Raw genomic sequence first — 23794 nt, forward strand, 5'->3', positions numbered from 1 at the left:
GTGTTTTGGTGATTGAATGATGATAAATTGAGGCTGATTAATTGAGGATAGGTCATGGCCGAAATATATGAACTTGTTTGGTTAATTAGGGTTCATGAAATATTGATAGAAATGGGTTTGTGTTTTGCGACAATTTATAGTGACTTGGTGTGATTTTTATATTTGGCGATTAAAGGTTTAAATGAGATTTGATTACGAGTTCATGAACAATTGGTGGCTGAGTTATGGGAATATAAACTGAAAAATAATGGCTAGGGTTTGTGGTAGTAGGGTTGTTTGAAACAAGTTAACGATTGACGTGTTTCCGAAGTAAAATAGCGAATTGTGTACGATGATTTGTGTATGCGTTTTGCTCCCTAGGTTCGAAAGGCCTTCGACCAGCCACACCCTGACCCTAGTAGGCAGAGGTATGAAGGACATAGGGGCTGTGTGGGAAGTCCTTACGCGACGAGAGCGGAAGCATTCATCGTTGGTTTAAACTTGACGAGCAACGGGTCGAGGTAAGCTTAAGGAATGTAGTTCGACGTTTTCGAAATAAGTATTGATTGAAGTTTGGTATGGTTAATATTCAAGGCATTTGGCCCTAGTATAGTACAATGAATTACGATATAAATGCTAAGGTATTAGGTTCCGATAAGTTATAAGTTACGAGATAAGTTACGCAAACTAGTAGGACGTTTTGCAGAAAACTATTCTGCAAAACAGCCCTGTTGCGAAGGCCGTATCTCGAGCTATATAACTCCAAATTAAGTTCCGTTTGTTGTTACGGAAACTTAAGGATGTTATCTAAATATGTCTAAGTATAGGTTTTTGATGAATCGGAACCTGAGATATTCATTTTGGACTGAACATTTTATTGTGCAGTCTGCCCTGCACTTGTAATCAGCTTTAAGGAAATAACTTCGGAGCTAATTTCCGACACCTTCGGATGCTTATCTCAGTCCGAGACCTAAACGAATATTTTAGGAGACATTCTAAACTTTAAGAATGTTAAGTTTGTTTAGAGGCCGGACTGTTTTAAATGAGCGGTTTCGATAGCCGAAGTTGGCTAGAAATTATATTTTGGATATTTAGCATATAGTTAGAATGTTAATAATTTAGGCTATTATCGAATCTTTGTAGACTCGCCGAGGCGACTACTAACGGAACACGGAACGTGACGAACGATATTGCTTTGTTTGTTCTAGAAGATTTTGGATAGCAAGTGGTGAGTTTACAGTCTACTTTTGCGTGTTATTAATAAAAGTTATTCATTTTGTTTATTATTATTATAAATGCATCGCATGAAACGTTATTATTTATAATGATTATTATTTTTATTAAATGTTTATTCTTTATGAAATAAAACTAGTATAGTGATCCGAGGAAACGAGCTACCTATTGGGCGTCAATAGGCTGTGTGATCACCAGTGTCCGGTCAGTCATAGAATTAGTATAGATAGATGCATGTATTTAAAAATGTTTGATATGATCTCGTTAAACGATGACTATGTTTGGGAGTAAGGAGGATTATGTTTTTGGTAGATACGTGAGTAACTCGGTTGAACTATCTCGGGACCCGTATCTAGTGAGTAACTCGGTTGAACTATCTCGGGACTCACACCTTGGGATTAAGCAGTGACATGATGTAACTCGGTTGAACTATCTCGGGACTATGTCACGTGGTAACGAGTAACTCGGTTGAACTATCTCGGGACCGTACCACTTGGATTGAAATGATTTGATATAATATTGATGGATACAATATGAGTAGGATACGGATAGGAAATAGTAAGAGTTTAAGATTAAGGTTTCAATCGGATCTAATACTTGATATATACTATGTTCATATATATATTTGTTATGTTTTAAATGCGATGTTATTTTACATAACACCATTAGTAAACGTAAACTCACTCAGTATTTCCCAAAATACTGACCCCCTCACAGTGTTTCATTTCAGGGTCATAGTAAAGGATGTGACGAACTTCTATGTCCTTGTTCCAGAAGTTCGGAGTTTGTACAGAATCAATAGTGCTGCAGTAGTTGAGTATTAGTAAGTTGTAACGGTGTGTCAAACGGTTTTGATTGTAAAACGTATACTCTGATATTTGTAAAAGGTTTTGAAACTGCGCTTTTAAACCGTTTGTTAAAGGTGGAACGGGCTGTGCTAGATGTGAGACATCGCAATATAAGACCCAGGTTCCTATGTAATGTTTTCAGGTTTTGAAACAGACGTTTGTATACGTCAAGAATGGAAAGGTTTTCATGAAAATGATTTTGTATATGATTATGATTTTTTTTTATCAATTTATTCACGAAAAATTTATACTCATTTTAGGCTTGCTACGGGTTTTGGAAACAAAAATTCCCATTCCCTAGCGCCGGTCGCGACTTGAGATTTCGGGTCGTGACAGAAATCATACAAATTTTATTTTGAGGGGGCGAAATACAAAAATCACTATATTTTTTCAAAAAAAAAAGTTCAAGGGTGTTATTGTTAAAAAAAAAATTTGCAGGGGCGGTCGCTACCTCAGCCATAAGGCTGGTTCCGCCCCTGATTGCGGGAGGCAAAACTCTAACCTCAAATTTTAAACAGCTGCATATATGTACACGATTCAAACCCGTGACCTCATTTAAGGTAGGAGAACCCATTATCAACTCACATGCATCTTGAAATTACGTCGTAAGTCTTTTTATATCAAATCAGTCGGTTCTATTGAGTATTTTTTATTTATTTTACTATTTCAATTTGCACTAAAAATTAACTGAATTGTTTTATCCAAAATCTAAATGAATTTTTTTTTTGACTTTTTTCCTAGATTAAACCTAGTTAAAATTAAGAATGTAAACTTTTTTAAATCAGACCGAACTTAATCAGTCGATTTAATTGAATTTTTTATTTTGATTCAGTTATTTTTGTTTTTTTTTTTTTGAGAAAATTCAGTTATTTTTGTTAGTTTGCACTAAAATTCAATTGAATTTATTTTGTCCAAAACCTAAGTGAAATTGAATTTTTTTTAGTATCAAATTAAATCGAATTTATTGGGTTAGTTAGGTTTTTGCACAATCCTATATAACAATACACATGAGAAGAAAAAACATGTTGTGTTAATAATTAATATTCCTCATAATTAAAAAAATTGAAAAATGTCTGAAGTGATATATGTCATTAATCTACTGTGGGGTAAGCTTGTCTAGCTAAGCTTGTTGGTATTATTGATTTTTATTTTTAAAGCTTGATGGTAGCCTTCAAGACCTAATTTAGATAAGATTTTTTTATAGATCTTTAATTTTTATGGAAGAAAATTGCACGTGCATATGGACATATACATACATGAACATAGATTATGATTTGACCACCTTATAAATATATGATTAATGAAAAGAAAATAACAAGCAAATTAGGTTGAGCTTTCATATCTTCTAAAATTATTTAAACGTTTTTATATTAAATTTTTAGATAAATTTCTGTATTCTGACTAATTTTATTGATCAGTCAAATGGAATCATATAGAGAAACAATCTTTCAATACCTAATTTTGATTTACAAGGCTTAAATTTACAATTTTGCGTAAAGGGATTCAAATATTTTACCATAATTTTCTTGAGTCATATTTTGTTGTAGAATTACTTAATTTCTATGAAATCATTGACAAAATATTCTAATTTTTTTAATATATATTTCTTCCTCACTACAATAATAAAAATTAAATGAGAGGCGGCTTCGTTTGGGTAGAATTTCAAGTAATGCAAAGGGTGATTTATTAAATTTTTGACATATAGAATTGAAATTCAAAAGTAGTCGGTGGATTTGACAATTAAGATGATATTAAATCACATCTCACTTAATTTAAAATAAATTATAACAGTGCATGTCATATTCACCTACTAATTAAGTCTCAAATATATATATATATACAGCTGAGCCTAATTCCGTCTAAAGTTTAGATTAATTAGACATGAATGATAGGCCTACAGCAGTTAATTAGTCCAAAATCTATACATCAGATTAAGCATGTGTTTTAACTTTTAAGTATAGTAAAGCTACTTGAAAGTAGGGTGCGACCAGTCTATTCTATGTTGTCTTCAAATTCTAATCGTATTTTTTTTTGAAATGGATTTTTTTTTTTTTTGAAATCATCAAATCTCATTAAATCGAATATGAAACAGTTACATTTGTAAGAAATTCGGAATAATTCGAAAACTAAATCCGATGACCTGACATGGAACAGACAACATGCTGCCTGATTCGCAGATCTTACTTACGAAAATAAAAATAAAATAGATACTTGAAATGGATTTCTAATCGTATTTTATGTGTCCGAAAAATAGATACTTAACTACAATAACTAATTTAGTTCACTAGATGTTTATAATAGTGAAATAAAATGAAAGTAAGTTGAAAGTAAATTTATTTTATAGCATTATATATTTTATTTTATTTTATCACGATTTGCGAAACGATATTTACATCAGCCATGAAGGTCTTTATGGTCTGTGTCGTGGTCGTAATGATCTTCATGACTTATGTCGCGACACCATATTGAAAATTTATAATATTCTTCTGTTAAGCCGTTTTGCACTATGATTATAGTGCAAAACATATGTTTGTATATATTTTTAATAGAAACAATATTTTTATAATTATTTATACTCAGCAATCTGATTTACAAATTTGAAATCAGACGGTATTTTAAAAATAAAATCGGAAAAAATAGGTATCTTAAGGAAAAAAAACAATCCCTTCATTTATTAAATGAAAATAGTATTACATTAGGGGGTTTAGCAGCCGATTTTAAAGTTCAGGGGGCACTAAACTAGAGTGTCATAGCTTATTAATAGACTCAGAAATTACATGCCTCTCTCAATGAGTGGACTTGAGATGGACTTAGCCCTTATAGAGAACGTGCAAAAGGATCGCACCTCTGTTTAGAGCCCAATCAAAGTCCAATGGGCCTAGCTAGTAAATGGGCGAAGACAAATCAGAACTTATTAACTGTTACAGGTATACTGTGGATTTATTATTTTTATATATGTTTATTAAAGTTAAAATATAATTATTTTACTTAATCTATATCTATATATTATATAATTGAGAGGACCAACGGAGCCCTCTCATTCATTCTCACCAAATAGAGCATTGTGATAGTCTCCAACTTTTTTAAACTATCTATTTTACTTTAATTGATTTAAACATATATTTATCTATATACTTATATAATTGAGAGGACCAACGGAGCTCTCTCATTGATTCTCACCAAATAGAGCATTCTCACGAGTTCCCATATTTTTTAAACTTCTTATTTTAATTTTATTTATTTTAATAGATTTTTAATTGTTTTATACAAACTTCCTAATCTAACTAAACTACTTATTTTAACGTACTCATCAATAAATAGAATACTATTACTGCTATAAGTTTATATAAACCTAATTACTCTCTCCTTAATATAGTGACGGCTGATCTATACATCTTCATACCCATCTTGCACATGAGAAATTTCCTTAAAACTGAATTATGTATGATTTGTCATGCATTGTTGTTTTTTAAATACCTCATAAATCTTTCTTATGTAAACATTGTTGTTTCTCTTATATACATGCCTGTCTTTTCTTGTATTATTGGAGCAATTTTTTTGAAGGTATGATGCTTATTCTTTAAATTTGCATATGTATTGATTTGATTATTAAATGTTAAGTGAGCAACTGTTTGTTACCGGTAGTAGACAATTTTCATATTAATTCTTAATTTTATGTTTTATTTTTTTTGTAATTATGTACCTACATTCATGAACTAAATTTCACAGGCAAATAGCGCTTAGAAATTTTCACCACTTGAATTAACCGGCAATGTTAAAATTTTATTTTAAAATTTCTATGAGTTGTTCTGTTTCAATAGATCAATTACTCAGTAACAGTTTTTATTTAATTTTTAATTTTTTACAATAGTCTATTTACAATATACTTGATGTTTTTATCAACATATAATTTATAGTTGGTAACAAAAGATTTATAGGTGCACAAATTGATATTTTTTGTGAGCTAATATTAAACGTCAAAATTGTCTATTTTCTTTAAACTTTATTCTCTCTTTAGAAGAAATGATTAATTTATATTGTTTATTAGTAGTAGTATTTAGTCATGAGAATTGCTTATCTAGATACAAGAATTCTACTATTTGCAAAGACTTTCACAGCGCACACAATTTATTTTGATATGTCAACTACAGCAAAAAAAATCATACATGATCGCATCACTGCTGAAATTCAAGTGTGTATCCAAACAATGGTTGTTATCTTAATGACATGGACAACAAAAAAATGTATAGTAAGGCAATAATCTGATATTTTTTTTGGTTAAAAATAATAGTTCGATAATTATTGTATATATTATTATAGTTTATAACCGTTTTGTAAAATAAATTTTATAGTTTGGTATTCATTTTGTAACTTTTTATTATTCAAAAACCCTTTTGAAAAAGGTTATAGTTCGGTACCTCAAAAATATTTAACCTCTATAATTACTCAATAAGTCGGGATCAACAAGTCCGTACTACAACCAATGCAACTAATAATCAGAGGTTTATATAATTTATTTTCCTTCTGTACATGTTATTTGTATTGATGGAGTTAATTTTTTTTATCAGCTGATTTGTTTAAGGTAAGTAGCATATATATTGTAAGGGAATTATGGGACATAAGTCAAAAGATTCTTTACACATAAAATGTCAAACGGTTATATGTGCATCATAAACTCTAAATTGTCCTAATATAATGGGTAGTTGCAAGTTGTAACTCTACTTTAACAATGAATTGAAATTAAAAAACTCAACCAAGATTCACAAGTTTAATTCTTCTTAATGCATCACTCTTTTATGTTCAGCACATGGTGTTCTTTTCACTGCAAAGGTGATGGCAGCATGTATTTAATATTTGTTTGGTGGCTAAAAAATGGAGGGAAGATTTATTTTCTAAACTCTTATTAGATTTTAACTTTGTTTATTATTCTCTAACTGATTTTTTTTCTTCAATTTAAATATGACTATGGAATATATAAAAGGTGACAAATGAAGTGTTTTTGGCGGAAGAACAAAGAAAAATGTAATCAGTATTGGTATGTAAGCTTGCCTACGACTTTGAGTTAATATGCGTTTATTTCGGGTTGATTTCATTGGGTTAAAGCTAATGGTTTTTGAACAGGACAAGCAAAAAAGTGAAGAAACATAATCTGAGGAGCTTTGTTGATGAATCAACTATATAATCTGTGAAATTTGTGATCCATTCTGCTTTGAATTCTGTTAATTTTGGGAACCGTAATAGAGATTAATGTGTGGGTTATGTCATCTCTTTGTATTTCAAAAATATGTCCATGCTCATCTTTGGAATGTTATGTTCAACATGAACCTACAATAATAAATATCATTACTCTCTACAACTATATTTTATTTAGAATTATCCTAATTTATTTTGGATAATTAATTATGTCTATTATTCCTCTTTTATGTAGGAATAAACCTTAATTCTTTTGATCTAATATGAATTCTATTGATAAGAATATTGCCATTGGTAAAAAAAATTAATTTTCTAATGCCAATAATATGTTTTAATCCGTATCCAGGTTATTTTATCTTATATTGACAATAACAATTGAAAAGAAGTTTTTGCAGTTCAAATGATAATTTTACAAAAATAGTTACTATAGTTTAAGTTGTAGATTGCAGGCTAAACACATAGATTTACAAATTATAAATTATTTTATTTTTTCATCATTATTTGTATGATTTTTTTTTAATATTATTTTAAATAGAAATTAATTAGATTCCGCGCAAATGCGCGGGTTTACGACTAGTACTTATATAATTGAGAAGACCAAAGGAGTCTTCTCATTAGTTCCCATTTATTTTAAACCACCTATTTTAATATTGTTCTTTTATTAAGACTAGTTTTTTTGGCCACGTGCTACGCACGTTAACGATATATATATGACCCGTTATTTATGTTATAATTGTATATTTTTTTAAGAATATATTATTATTTAAATTTTATTAGATTTGTGTTTTTTTATTTGATTTTGTTTAATTATTTTATAAAATTTTAATTTCATTTATTGAAAATGTTAAAAAGTTAGAATTAACCAATAGATTTAATTTTTGATATTTTTGTTATTAAAAAATGATAATATGATTGAAACAAATTATATTATTTTTCATAGTAAATAACTAATAATTTAATAAATATTAAAAATATCAAAACTCTAACACAAATATTATAATATAATTATTTAATATTAATGAAACTCGTCATATTCTTTTATATATAGTGATATATATGTGCAATTCCTTTTAGGATCAGGAATCTAACACATAATGATAGTTGTTGCACAATTCCTTTTACGATTAGGAATTTAATACATAATGGTAGCTACTGCGATAATTATTTTTAATATGTTTCCTTTATGGGTTAGGAATGTCATCTTTCTATTTGTTAAGCACAAATATTCTTATATGTCACAGTTAGGAATATCAACTTGGATAAAATATGTAGAGGGTATTTTTGTCCGTAAATGGAAGTGTTCCCCTCGCGAATACACTTTTATATTTGTTATAGATTTTAATTAAAAAATTATAATTTATTTCCTCAATTGATAAGTTGTATCTAACCAATAATAGTCATATAGACACACAAATTTTATCTTCGGAGCAGTTATTGAGTTATTAAAAAATTATAATTTATTTCCTCAATTGATAAGTTGTATCTAACCAATAATAGTCATATAGACACACAAATTTTATCTTCGGAGCAGTTATTGAGTTCTAATAGAATATAAACTTACCATTATATATATATAGACTTGCCAATTTACCTAATTAAGTTGATTCCGCGCAAACGCGCGGGTTTACGACTAGTTTACCACATAGTTACCATAAATTTACTTCGATCTAATTAACTATTATAACTATACTACCGTTTTACTATTTTTATATATATTTTTAAAATGTATAAATATAAATTAATGGCTCAGTTATAATTTTTATCAAACATCTTATACTCATTATTGTGGCCGTTAAACACTGTTAAAGCATGCAAAAAAAAAAAATCCATATCTGTTTGCAACTTAAAAAAACAATAAGCAATTAATCTAAAACAACAAATTTACAACTCACGAAATAGGAGAAAAACAGGCACTATCGTCTTCTTCGGTGTTGGCATCGTCTTCGTCGGTGTTGGTATCATCTTCGTCGGCGTCGTTTTATCTCCCTCGTTTTTGTTGGAGGACAAAAATTCATACAACTCAAGAAAATAGGAGGAAAATCAGGAACCACCTTATTATTGGAAAAAGCATCGATAAAAAAGAAAAGAAGAAAGTTAATTTCCGATCAAGTTTTACCATAATTCTACAAGGATTGGAGTCACTGTAAGTTTGAGATTATTTAACAGTTTTTTAGTGCCTCACTTAATTTCCCCAAGAAATTATGATTTAAAATTGTCTAGCCCAAAAATGGTAATCAAATAAGTCCAACCAAATTTGCCCAAAATCATCCATTTTCCACCTTTAATTGTATATAAGGAAATATCACATAACAAGTACTTCCTCTGTCCCAAATTAATAGACATTATTCTAAATTTTTCTGATTCAAATTATAAACGATAATTTATTACATTAAAAAGACAATCCACTAAAAAAACAAAATCAACATTGTATTAAATAAGGACAAGTGTGGTATATGCTTTTATAAAATTATTTATTTCATATAAATTTACTAAATTTTTTAGTACTTCCATTTGTCTTAAATTACGTATCAATTTAGAACGGAGAGAGTATATGCTTATTTAACCTATCCGCCGGAATACTCCTACAAGGTAGTACATCGACCCGCGAACAATTCCGCCCTTTTTGTGGATGGATGCTCCTTCATAAAAAAAAAAAAAAAAACGTTTTGATTTCTGCTTGTTATGCTCGTCGGAGTCCAATAGGCGATATGCCTGTTAGGCTGTTATCACCATTATTAGGGATTGTTTTTCAGTTTTCATTTTTAGATAACATAACGTTTCAAGTAGTAATTTTTTATGTGGTTGGATTTTGTTATATTGGCTTTCAATTATGTGCTACAGCTTATAGATTTTAAGCCCACAATAATCAGTTAGAGTTTGTAATAAACTGTAAACAAGTTAACCCAATATACAAGTAAGCTACATAAGCCCATTTTTATTATTTTATCATTCCATATTTTAGTTATACTTTTTATTTTATTCTTTTAAAAAAAATCATTAATTAAAAGCTGATGATCAGTCATTATATAGACTTTTTCCATCCATCTAGACAAAATACAAAACTCTATAACTACTCTGTTTTGTTAAAATATAAGCTACCATACAATTTTTTTTTATTTTCATAAAGGAAACTTTTACGCATATGGGTTGATTTAAAATAGTTTTGTACTATCAAACTAATATTATTATAAAACAAACAAATATTATTGAAGGTATCTATTATAATTTTTAAATTAAAAAAATTAAATTATCTTTTATTATTATAATAATATCATCTCTGATCATACAATTGCTGCAGCTTGCAGCTTTACCTTCATCATACCACTCTCTAACCACCGTTTTTATATTATGTCGCTTTAATATTAAACCCGTCAATATTAATGCAAAACACATCTATACTTGATGAGGTTTAATTGTTGCAGAAATCCAACTTGTTTGAAAAGTAAAATTAAACATTTTCATCTTTAAAATATTTTTAATTAGAATAGATTAAATCTAATCCAATTAAAATACCAGGCTAAAACAAATTCTATATCTAGACTAAAATTCGCCAATAAAAAATATTATTCAAATTAAAAATAAAAATCTATAAAAAATTTAAAAATCTGAATATGAAGAAACGGAGAGCTGATTTTTGATCAAATTGACCAAAATTCACCTCCCAAATAGCAGTGATGAAGAAACTTGCTAGGGTTTTGAGAGTTTATATTTTTTATTTAAGTTCAATCAATTTCATCTTAGCTCAATTTTATCAATTTCTTTAAAAATTTATCTGAAATTTATGTTGAACTCAAATTGGAAAAAAATGGGTCAGCTGATTCAATAATGATAAAGTTTAAATTTTAACTTTATAACAATCACAATTTTGAAATTGATATTACTTAAATTCAATTCAATTGAATTATATCTGTCTGTAAATATATAATATTCACAACTAAATTAAATATACTATTTACAACTAGTCTCTCCATCCTAATAGAATTATCTATTTTCAGAAGAAAAAAGATTATTCTAAAATTATTGTCCATTTTTAAAAAGTAGCAAATTTTTAACCTGATCTTCCTCATACTACCTCTATTTAAAATTTATTAATAAAGTAGTATTTATTGATATCTACAATTAAATTGAAAGTAAAATTTGCATTAAATAAGGGTATAGTAAGAAAATTAAGTAGAAATAAATTATGAAAATCTATAACATTAATTATGTTTTCTTCAACTATGTGATAATGATAGTGTGGACTGTGGACAACTCTATTGAAGTGGAAAGAGTATTATTGAAGGCACGATAATCTAAATATCTCAAATGTTTGCCACTTTCATTGATTATAATTAGATCTGCGGATTTTGTCAATAACATTTTGATTTGAAAAATATATTTTTAATTAAATTAATTAATTATGATTCATATATTCAATTACATATGATTTATGATGATTATATAAAAAATTAAATAACTGGTAATTATAAAAAAAAAGAGCAACTCAATGATATATATTTTAAAAAAAATTGGAGCCGAAATAATTATTTTTTAAAACTAAATTTTGGTCTTAAATTTTGGTCAAGAGAATCGTTATCTCCCTTAAAAACATTTATGACTCTCTCTCTCTCTCTATGTGTGTGTATATATATATATATTAATTAGTACGTATTAGTTTAATTATTATATTTGATTCTTATCTAACCAAATTGACATTAAATTTTAATTACCCAAACTAAAATATTATATGAATATTTATTGTGGTTTGATTTTGGTTGTTATTTAATAAAAACAAAGGACCTAACTAGAAAAAAAAATTAAAGTTCAATTTAATCCTTAAATTAATATTTTTAATTTGTATAAATAAAAATGATAGTTAATGGCTTCAAGTTAATGACTTTAATTTTATTTTTTAAAATATTTGTCGACGTTTTAATTTTTTGAAAAAAATTAATTTTTAGTTTTGAAAAGTAAATGATTTAAGAAAATTAAAAAATTGAAATGTAAGAAAAGTAAAAAAAATTGAATTGAGATTACTAAACTACTAAATCTTATAAAAATATAATTTTTATTTACAAGCATGTTAAAAAAAATATTAAAGACTAAGTTAACATTTATTTTTTTGGTTATATCATTTGATTTAGTTAATTAATACCAAAAATAAATGGAAAGACTAAAATGTTAATAGAAACAAAGTAAAAAACCGTATTGTCTGACTTTTAAATGAAAAATAAAAATAAAAATTATATTATATGTGAGAGCACTAAAAATAATTTACTTTAATTTTTTTTATTAATTTTATATAATATTTTATTATTTTCAATTTACTCATCGACTATAGAAGACATTTGATGTACTTGATGGCTTTTGAATGCATGAATTTATCAAATTTATAACGTTAAAACATTATTGGATTACTTGTAAATCAAAGTTTTTTTGTTAGCAATTTAGTATGTCTTTTAAAATTTGCGATTCCATAACTTTTTTTTATATGACAATCCAAAAATATTGTTCTTTCATGTTTTTGGTAATTTTTTAAGAGTAACTTATATAAAAAATTATGTCCTTTCACAGAATCTTAAAAATAACATGGCCTTTAAAAAATGTTAATTGGAGGCACAACCTTTGATTTCTTTTCAAATTCAAGATCGGCACATTTTTTGCTGACGTGGCGTGACACGTGGCACACCCATCGGGTGTCCAAGTGAGCATATTTTCACCGAAAAATATACCGATGATGAATTTGAAAAAAAAGTTGCGCTTCTAATTGACACTTTTTGAAGGTCGTATTATTTTTAAAAATTTATATAAAAATCATAATTTTATATTTAATTAACCCGTATTTTAATAAATAAGACGATATCCAATTTTGAACTGTAGGATATCAAAAATTAAAAGATGGTTATTTGCAAAGACAAAAGCCAATTGATATGAATTATTTATACTATTAGAGCATCTCCACTCTAGTGTTAAAATACCTCACAATGCTATAATTTAGCATTTAGTATAAAAAGCACATCTCCATTGCACTTCTATTTCATGTGCTAAATTTAGCATATGCTAAATTTTGTGCCAAATTTGTTAGAAAGTTTAGCATATGCTAAATTTTATTATATCTAAATTATTTACAGATTTGCCATCAATAATGATAATCACTTATAAAACTATAAATTTAGCATTTAGTTTAGCATTTTGCAATGGAGCAAATTTTAATAATATGTGCTATATGTAGCATTTTATCTTATTTTATGCTAAAAATAGCATAAAAAATACAACATGCAATGGAGATGCTCTTATTCACAAAAAAGAAAAGTAACTTCCTTGTTTCTTTACCAATTTGTAGGATGTCAAAAAAATAAAAACAAAAGGCTCATTTTGGCTTTTGAGATCAGACCAACATAATAAATAAGTTCCTAAAATTGAGGTTGGTTCAATTATTATCCTAAAATTATCTAAAATAGTTCACATCTCACCAAATGCTAACTCTTTTGGTCCGAGTTTAGAGATTAAAATAATTTTTTTGCCAAAAATAAACAATGGTTATTTGCAAAGACAAAATGTAATTGATATGAATTTTTTGTACTCTTACTCACCAAAAAATAAATAATTTGACATTGAATATTAGATTATAGGATGTCAAAAAATAAAAAAATGATTATTAGCAAAGACAAAACATAATTGATATGAATTATCTGTACTCTTATCTACAAAAAGAAAAGTCATTTCCTTGTTTTTCTATCAATTTGTAATTCAAAAGGACATTGTCAATAATTCGAAATTCAATCATACATGTATAAAGTTATTTATTCATTTTCTATTTTTTTTATGCCGGTGAAGAAAATTAGTCCACTATATTTATAGAATTTTGTCCGCCATCGATTACCATTTAAATTATGTTGCTCATATTTCTTCTATTCAATTTACTCACCGAACTACTAAGTGATTATAATATTTTTTTAATATTTCATATTGAAATTAAAATTAAAATGCTTTATTAAATATAATATTTTACTATTTTTTTTCATTCTAAATTTAGTATAGAGAAATATCATGTTCTTACATATTAATAGTAGTTTATAAAAAAACACGTAATGTTTTTATCAACATTTTTTAAAAATATATAAAATTGATGGTAACGATGGTGCAATAAAAATTCGAGACTTTTCTAGTTTACATAATAAAATAAGTTTGATGAAAAATAACTAAAAATGTCATGGAGTATGAATTAAATTTATCCCGATTTTACGAAAAAAGTAATTTTCCTATTGGAATAAGGCTAAAAAGGCCAAGAAAAGAAGAAATATTTAACGCATTGGAGGGAAAAAAGAAGCATAAGCTAAAATGCCGGTCCTGTAGGACCTGTAAATTTATTATTATATTATATGATTTGTGGAAATATAATGCTTAGTAAGAAATTAAGAATATTGCTTACTTATGATTGTGGAAAAATAGTGGTTACTGAGAATCAAGATGGAAAATGGGAACCAATCCGACAAATCTTCTATTCAAAATTTTCGCTTCTTCTTTAGGAAATATAAAATACTTTATTTTAAAATATCAGTAACTTGTGTTTTATTCCACCGCATGAAATCGCGAATGTCCGTAATAGTCCATCCATACTATCAAAAGTTGCTTGTTTTTTTTTTTGAGATAAAAAATTCTATTAATCAAAAGCTGATTGATCAGCCAATACATAGAATTTGATAATCGGAGGGACATGCTCCAACCAATTAGATAAACTAAAATAGTCATATGCTACCACATGAGATTTTCTATTAAAACAACATTTATGCATCTCAATTAAGTTAAAGTAGTCATTTGCTATCAAACTGATAATATTACAAAGCAAAGAGTTGTTGTTGAAGGCATCCATTACAACCTTTAAAATAAAGGGAATTAGATTAGCTTCGCTTGCCATGATAATACTAACTTTAATCGCACGACTGCTACAGCTAGCAGCTATAACTTCATCGTTAAAGTCCCTAATCACACCTTCTGTGACATATCTCTTCTCTTGAACATTAAAGCCATCATCGATATTGACGCAAAACATACCGATATTTGGTGAAATCCGTCGTAAGATGGTGGCTCTAATTATTTTAGAAATTCAAGTCGCTTGCATCGCAAAAAACAATTTCATCTCTAACGATGAAAAAAACTACTCTTAATTTCGATTAGATCAGATCTAATGAAATTAAGATACTAGAATAGAAAATAATTTCTAGATCTAGACCATAAATGGCTAAGAAAATTTTTTTATTCAAAATTAAAGATAATAACTATGGAGAAAACTAAAAAGACTGAATATAAGAGATTAGGGAGGTGATTTTAGGCCAAGAATGGCCAAAAACCACCTCCCAAATGACAAAAAGAAGAAAACTTACTAGGGTTTGAGAGGTTTCTCAAAGAGAGAGACGGCTAGGGTTCAATTTGAGAAAATTTTAAAAGTGCCCTATCAAAAGTTGCTTGTTAAAATTAAAAATTACTACACACACTGTTGCGTTATCTCATTCATACAACAAACAAATAGTGCGTTATCATGTGAAAAAATTAATGATAAAAAAATTAAACAATAATTAAAAAATGGATTAATTACATATAAAATTATTACTTTACACAAAATTGGTAAAATAACACGACCTTTAATATGTGGCAATTCAGGACATCCCTTTTCATTTCCTTTCAAAAACAACATGGGCACATTTTTAGTAGCGTTTTTGCTAACGACACGTGACACTCCACTGGGTTGTCCAAATCAGCAAAATTTTATTTAAAAATGTGCCCATGTTATTTTTGAAAAGAAATGAAAGGTGATGCCCTGAATTGACAAGTTTTAAAGGTCGTGTTATTTTTGAGAATTCGTGTAAAGGTAATGATTTTATATATAATTAACTCTTAAAAAAATTTAAATCATGAATTTTAGTGCGATTTATAATTGCAATATAAACTTTAAAACTTGATATAGCAGATAAAATTTTCATATTTTAGCAATTCAAAACACCGGTCATTTTTTGATGCAAATTTGTTGAGTTGGAAGGCATAATTTCCCCTTAGGCTGATACGTTGGAAATAAACGATGTTTCGATTTGCCAAAAAGTAAAAGTTGATGCCTGATTTTACCAATTTTCTAAAATTCATGTTGTAATTGCAAATTACACTAAAATTCACGATTTAATTTGTGACATGTTAGTCTACGGGACAATTACTAACATCCCGTGTGTTAGTATACACACATGTCAACTTTGACTTTTAACTCAGCAATTTTTTATCGGAAAACAAACAGCGCTTTAGTTTGACAAAAAATGAAAATTTGTAATTGATATTGTCATGTCTTAAAGTTAATGTTGTAATCACAAATTATACTAAATTCATAATTTAATTTTGCAATTAATCCTTATTTAATTGAGTTTCTAAACTTTATTTTTTTTATCCCTGACAAACGGAAATTAGAAACATGAGTACCATTATGTATATTCATTAAATTATAATATTAGACCTATAATACTTTTTATAATTAAATCTCTCAGCTTTAAATTTGCTGAATCAACTCTCTTAACTTTTATTGATAATCTTTAACTTATTTACTAAAAAATAAAATACAAAAAACACCACCAAATGCTATTTTAAAGTTTTAAAAAATTCAAATAATATTATTTTTAGTTTATCTATTTTTTTAGTTGAATTCAAAATTGCTCGAATTGTATAATCATCAACGAAATATTTAATTAATATATCTACTAAAGTAATTAATTAAAATAAATGTAAATATAAAATTTAAACTGAAAGAATTTAAAATATGTGCATATTTCTATTGCAAAACTCTTTTTAAGAACAATAAAATATTATTTTTAAAACAAAAAAAATATTATCATAAACAAAAAGAAAACATAATGGATGATTTTTATATAAATAAATTTTATGTTTCATGGAAAACTTGTGTTTAGCAAAAGTTCCCTCCCACTAATTGGTTTAGCAAAAGTTCATTAATTTGGCCCTAAACTTATTGAATTGTCAATTTTCATGTTGGAGAACTCGAAATTAATTAACGGCTCAATTGCCAAAATTATATTTTCATATTGCAATAAAAAATAAAAACAAGATCAGAATATATCGACTCTAAAACTAAAACTTCCTTTTTATAATTAAATTGTTTTGCACATATTGGAATCATAATACACTACACTACTTTTAGTAAATTTTAATAATCAAATTGTTAAATTTTTATGAGATACGAAGACCCGATACATATAGAACTTTTTTTTTGTACCTAAAATTCTTTCTCTTTGTTATGGTTACCTTAATTCAATATATAACTAACATTTATTTTAATTATATTTTATAATTGTAAATATATGCCATTAATACATTTTTATTTTTGTTAAAATAAACTGGATTGGGATTCCCTCAAGTTCATTTGAACTTGAGAGGGTCATGTTCACGATCTACACCGTTCATTGTAAAATGAACGGTGTAGATTAATTTAATTAAAATTGTACCTTTTTGATAAACTGTGTAGATTGTAAATATGACCTTCTCAAGTTCATTTTGAACTTGAGAGAATCTCAATCCAAATAAATTTATGTGGTAAAGACATGGACGTTTACTTAGCATACTAAAATGAAACAACTATATCCCTTTAGAATATTGAAGTAATTACTACTATATTTTTTTTTTGAAATGTAATTTCTACTATATTATTTTTTCTTCAAACTACTTAATTTTTTTTTCCAAAAAATAGATAGACAAAATTATCATTTTACTGATTCGAGGGATATGTTTTTTTTTTGAGAATAAGAATTGCACTTTATTAACGACTTTCAAAAATTATAAATTCGTTAACCGGATAAGGAACATTTTCGTCAAAGAAGCAATTCCTACTAAAAATTCTCCCCACTTAGCAAGCGCATGAGCGACTTGATTGCAATTTTTACTAACGTATTGGAAACGAATAACCCAATCTCCAATCCCTGCGAAACAATTCCTCAATCAGAATTTGAAATAGTCTGTTGCATTACTTTGAAGTTGAAGTCTGTTAACAATGTCCAATGCATCTAACTCACAAATAACGTTCTCAAAAGGAAGAGAATCAGCCATCTTCAAGCAAAACATCACAACACTTGCTTCAGGCATCTCCGCACTCAGAATACCGTGCAGAAACGACACTCCACATCGAAGAACATTCCCTTGCGAGTCTCTGCAAACTGCACTAATAACCGAGAACTTTTTCTCAATGGAGACTGCAGCATCCGTATTAATTTTCAGAGCAGACGCAGGCGGAGGAATTCAGGCCTGAGACGGGCCTAAACTAACCTGCTCGCTTCTCACTTGATTGTCTGGCAACTCGAGCATTGCAGGAATACACCTGAAAAGATATGGAGGAGGCAACCAAGTATTTTTCAAAAACCACATATCATTCCGAATCATCCACATTGTCATAATAAAAAGTTGGACATCCTCCCGTTTCAGCGTGCCAAACATAATGGAAAGTCACTCCCAAATTGATCTACTTTCTACTGTATCCACCCTTAATGAAAATAAAGATTTATTAACAATTTTATTGTTCTAAATTATAATTTAGGTATATAAAATAGTTAATTTAAAAAAATATACCCCCTCCATTTTTTTTAGTTGTCATTTTAGACAAATATATTTTTCCATCAATAGTTGTCATTTTAGGATTTTTATGTTACTTTTACAATAATCTTCCAAATTTAACCTTCTTATTAAATCACTTCATTAAATGTTAGTTCAATTTTTAAAGTTAAATCATCCGATAGTATAATTAAGAATTTTATTTTCAATATTAATTTTTTCAATAATGGAGTTCATAATTAGGGTTAAATTAGTCTTTATGTTTGTAATTTAAGACAAAAAACCACTTTCTTAATCCTAGCAATTTACCCAAAATTGACAACTAAAAAAAATAGAGGGAGTATATTATAGTTTAGAAATTGTAGCTTATATATCATTTTGAAAGAGGGAATAAAATTAGATACTACTAAATTTAAAATTTCCAAAAAATAATTATTTAAAAAAACACAAGAGTTGTGTCACATTATTTATACAATAATAAGCTCAAGATATGTTTGGAGTATTAGAGTATTTAATGATAAAAATTAAATAAATATTTTATATTCCAACATTGCAAACTTTTCATTAACTTATTCTATGAATAATGTGGCATAATAATCACTCTTTTTCAAATATAAAAATGAGACTTTTCACTGTCTTATCTTAGCTAATTATACATAGTAGGTGAAGAAAATTTTCACAAAAAAGTGCAATTTGCTTTTAGTTTTTTTCCCTTTCTTTGATAAATCTATTGAATTTACGGCCTCTGATTATTTTTTATTCTTTTATGTTACATCATAAAGATATTTGATAATATTATGGAACTCCGAACTCATGTGTAAATGGAAAACAAGAATGGAGGCAAAAGCAAAATTACAACATAGAAAAATGCCATTATTTAATTATTATTTTTTCTAGTTCATCTGCTGAACCAAAAGCATGAAAAATTCTATAAAAAAAAGCATGCTTGACTCATGTTTCTCAAAATTAATACTAAAAAAAGAAAAAAAAAACGTCCTTAACCCTCTCTCTTTAGACATGCTAAAAGGACAATCAGACCCACTAACTTATAGCCACTTCCACTTTCTGTAAAGTAAAATGTATCGGTGAAAATCACCCACATCCACATGAGAGTAAAGACGTGCAATATTCGGTTAAAATTAAAATGACCGAACAAATCAAATTTAATAATTCAAATCAAAATTTCCAAAATAAAATATGGCATGGTTTCAATTATAGTTGCTGAAAATTTTAATTAAGTGAATTAACCGGGATTTATTATGTATATGTAATAGATATAATATTAATATTTGAATAAAAAGGGTCAACGCGGCCCCTCAAACTTGTGTTGCAGGATTAAATATGTAAATTTTAATATTTTTGAATCAATTAGATCTCAATCTTGTATTTTTGGAGTCCTCTAGGTCACTTTAGTTAGTTAGATTCCTAAATTTGTATCTCGAGATTAAATAAGTCCATGTTGAAGGTATACAATTTTGAGATTTTTCAATCTAATTTGAGTGAGTTTAGGGATCTAATTGACTGATAAAATTAAAAATGATTTAAAATGATTTATTTGATTTCGAAAATAAAATTTCAGGATCTAATTGACCATAAAAATAAACTTGTACTTATTTTTGATCCCGATATACAAATTTAAAGACAACGTTGATCTTTTATTCATTAATATCTTCTTATTTACGGTCAAAATAATCTTATAATAGCCAATGAAAATTAAATATAAATCTAATGCTATGAGTAAAAGCATCCGAATATCATACAAATTGCTGCAAATTTAACGGACAACAAAATCTATTTAACATAAGTTATAAAGTATATTCACAAATAAAACTAGCTAAGAGCTTACCTACATGTGTAAATAATGCTCAGAATTTTTTCTGTTTACTATACACCTTCAAAATTTATTCATATAATTTTTAGATTTAAATGCACAAAAAATCACAAAGTTTCGCGTGTTTTTGGTATTTAACATAATCTTTTAATTTTGGCATATTTAACATGAACTTTCTAATTTTTTGTAATTAAGAACACATGTGTTTTCCTTTGAAAAATAGTGTTATTTTACATCCAAAACAGCGTCGTTTTAATGTAAAACGGTGTCATTTTACATCCAAAACGGTGCTGATGTATTTGATTGCAAAATTTTGAAAGTTCATGTATTTTTTTACCAAAATTAAAAAATTATGTTAAATACTAAAAACACGAGAAAGTTGGTGATTTTTGGTGCATTTAAGCCTAATTTTTATAAATTAATTATATTTATTTTTCAATAGATCAAACATTAGGTTTAATTTGTTGTTCATGATTAGTTGATATTTAAATTATTTTGATATATTTCAGTCAAATATTAAATAAATTCATAAATTATATCTGTTTTCTCAATTTAATCATGAATATTAAAATGTGTTAATGTGTGCAGTAAGTTGTATTTTTTTTTTCAATTCAATATATAAACTCATAATATGTTCATGTGTTGGTCAAATTCCACAAGTATAGGATTCACAAGTAGTAAAGAGACGGTTAAGTTTTGGATATCGATCTACGGAACAAACGGATTCTAATCACTAACTTAAGCCATCATTGATTTATCTAGCAATCATGAAGTTGGTTTTGTTTTAGTAATTGTAAAATTAAAGCAAATAACAAGCAAACACAAGAATTAAACTAAGAATAAATGCTAAACAATTGAGAAATGACACTTTGTTATGCTATTACAAACCTTAAATTATGATTTTATGTTGTTTATGTGATCCAGGTGTTTTTAAAACACTAATTCCACTTTCTCGAGTCAATTAACTAGCAAAGATCGATTAAAATTAACCAACTCACTCTCGTATTATTACTAACCTAACATGTTTAACTCATTTTCATGTTATTACACAAATGAGATTAGTGATTAATAAGTCTTTTTAAAATTAAGCTTCCTCGAGTCATAATCTAATCACAAGATAGCTAGGGTTTATTAGTCCATATATACCTTAAGCATATTAATTATCACATACAACCAGCAATACAAACATACTTCAATAATTCATAATAGTACAACTACATGTTTAGTAGAGAAATTAGTTATTCATTACCAAAAATGAAATAATCTCAAAAGAGGTAGAGAAAAATTATAAAGATTTGAAAATCAAATATATTGATTATTCAATATTGATGAATCCACAATATGCTCTTGTTTAATCTCAAATGTTGGTCACAATCATTAAAACAACCTATCTTAAGATAAAATTATGGAATTTAAAGAGTATAAAAGGTTAATGGAGATAGGTATCTACTGTCCACTTCTTCAATTCAAACGAGACTCTTTCATACTCCCTTGTCTGAAAATTAGGACCCCTTTAATGAATTAACCCACAAATTTTTAAACACATATCCATTTACACACACAACCAATATGAGATTTCCTACTTCGACACTCCCCCTCACGCATAACGTGTCCAAGCTGAGCAACTAATACCCCCTCACGCATCTTACGTGGGCCGCCAAATTCAAATTGTGTGAATGGACAAGACTCTGATACCATGTTAGATTTCATCTTAAAACCAATTGGTGTTAAATGGAAAAGTCCAACCAATATTTAAACACATGTCCATTCACATGCACAACCAATATGGATTTTTCCACTTCAACATTACCATGTTATTCTCAGTTTTAGGGGTTTTAAAAGACAAATAAATACATTTCAAGAGAATTCTGTAAAGGGCTTTACAGTCTTCTAAAATAATCTGTTTCTTGATTGTGCCCTCTTACTACCGCATAGCTACTTGTGCGACCGCAAGGCTTCAGAATTCTGCACTTCCAGCTTTGCTTCACTTCGCTTGCTCCAGGTCGATTCCCAATGTCTTCAAAAGCTTCGTTAAGCCCATAAGTCCCCGATCTTGCACATTTAACCTGAATTTGTTTATGCATAATAATGAGAAATAAATGCTCCAAAATATACTATAAATGCGCAAGCAAACATGGGAAAAACCTAGAGGATAACATGTCACTCATTTATTGGTGATTTTAATGAGATGGAGATTATTTTTGACTGCTACATTAGCATATTATGACTTTCTGTATCAGATTGAAAAAAAATACAATTACTTATAGAGAGATTTTTAAGTAGATTCAGTCTACTACGTCATTCGTAAACTAGCCTATCATATTATGACACGTCATTAAAATAATGGCACTATTGTAATATTGTTTATTACTTATTTACACTTTTGAATTGTAATATTACGATATTGCCATTATTTTAATAACGTGTCATAATATGATAGGTTTAGTGTACGGATGATATGGTGGACTGAGTCTACCTAAGAATTTTTTTTACTTATAAATATTTAACGTACTTTAAAATTTATAATTAAATTGAAAAAAATATAGATAGCTTATAATTTTATTTAACCTTATCCTATAAAATAAATAGAACAATAACATTAGTATTTATTTAGCTCATGATGGGTTAGGAGAAGAGCAAATTGTTATCTCTACTTGCCCAGCCTCCGCGTCTGCACATGATTAACCTTATGTTGTCCTTTGAATTAAAGATTACTCATAATTATAAGATTAATACATCTAATCTCAGAAAATCTAACAAATGACTCTAGCTTTGATATTGACGACGTCACACTAACCACAATTCACATTTAAATTAGAGTTAATCCCAATAAAACACTAAACGTTTGCGAACTATGTCGATTATAACTAAACTTTTAGAAATCAACAGGATTATCCGTTTGAACATGTTCATTGTTTTTTATAGTTACTTTCTGAATCAAACTGGGGTTGTTTTTCAACATATCTGTACATCACTACCAACTCAGCTAACGTGGCAATACTCCTGATTAAAATCTCATAATAACCCAATATTATGAGATTTGAATTATCACAAAATTAAATTTTCATATATTCAAATCTCATAATAACCCAATTTTTATAAATTAAATTAATTAATTTTATTATCACAAAATTTTCAT

General features: G+C 27.6%; 1 long non-coding RNA gene across 1 annotated transcript; it reads left to right on the forward strand.

The window, feature by feature from the left end:
- The first annotated feature begins 245 nt into the window (after positions 1-245).
- LOC126674626 (uncharacterized) lies at positions 246-2289 on the forward strand. The gene is made up of 3 exons (XR_008790456.1): positions 246-500; positions 1123-1207; positions 1930-2289. It is a non-coding gene; the product is annotated as an uncharacterized LOC126674626 (long non-coding RNA).
- Positions 2290-23794: the final 21505 nt, after the last annotated feature.

The sequence above is a fragment of the Mercurialis annua genome, linkage group LG3 (genome assembly GCF_937616625.2).
Source record: "Mercurialis annua linkage group LG3, ddMerAnnu1.2, whole genome shotgun sequence".
In the NCBI taxonomy this organism is placed as follows: domain Eukaryota; kingdom Viridiplantae; phylum Streptophyta; class Magnoliopsida; order Malpighiales; family Euphorbiaceae; genus Mercurialis; species Mercurialis annua.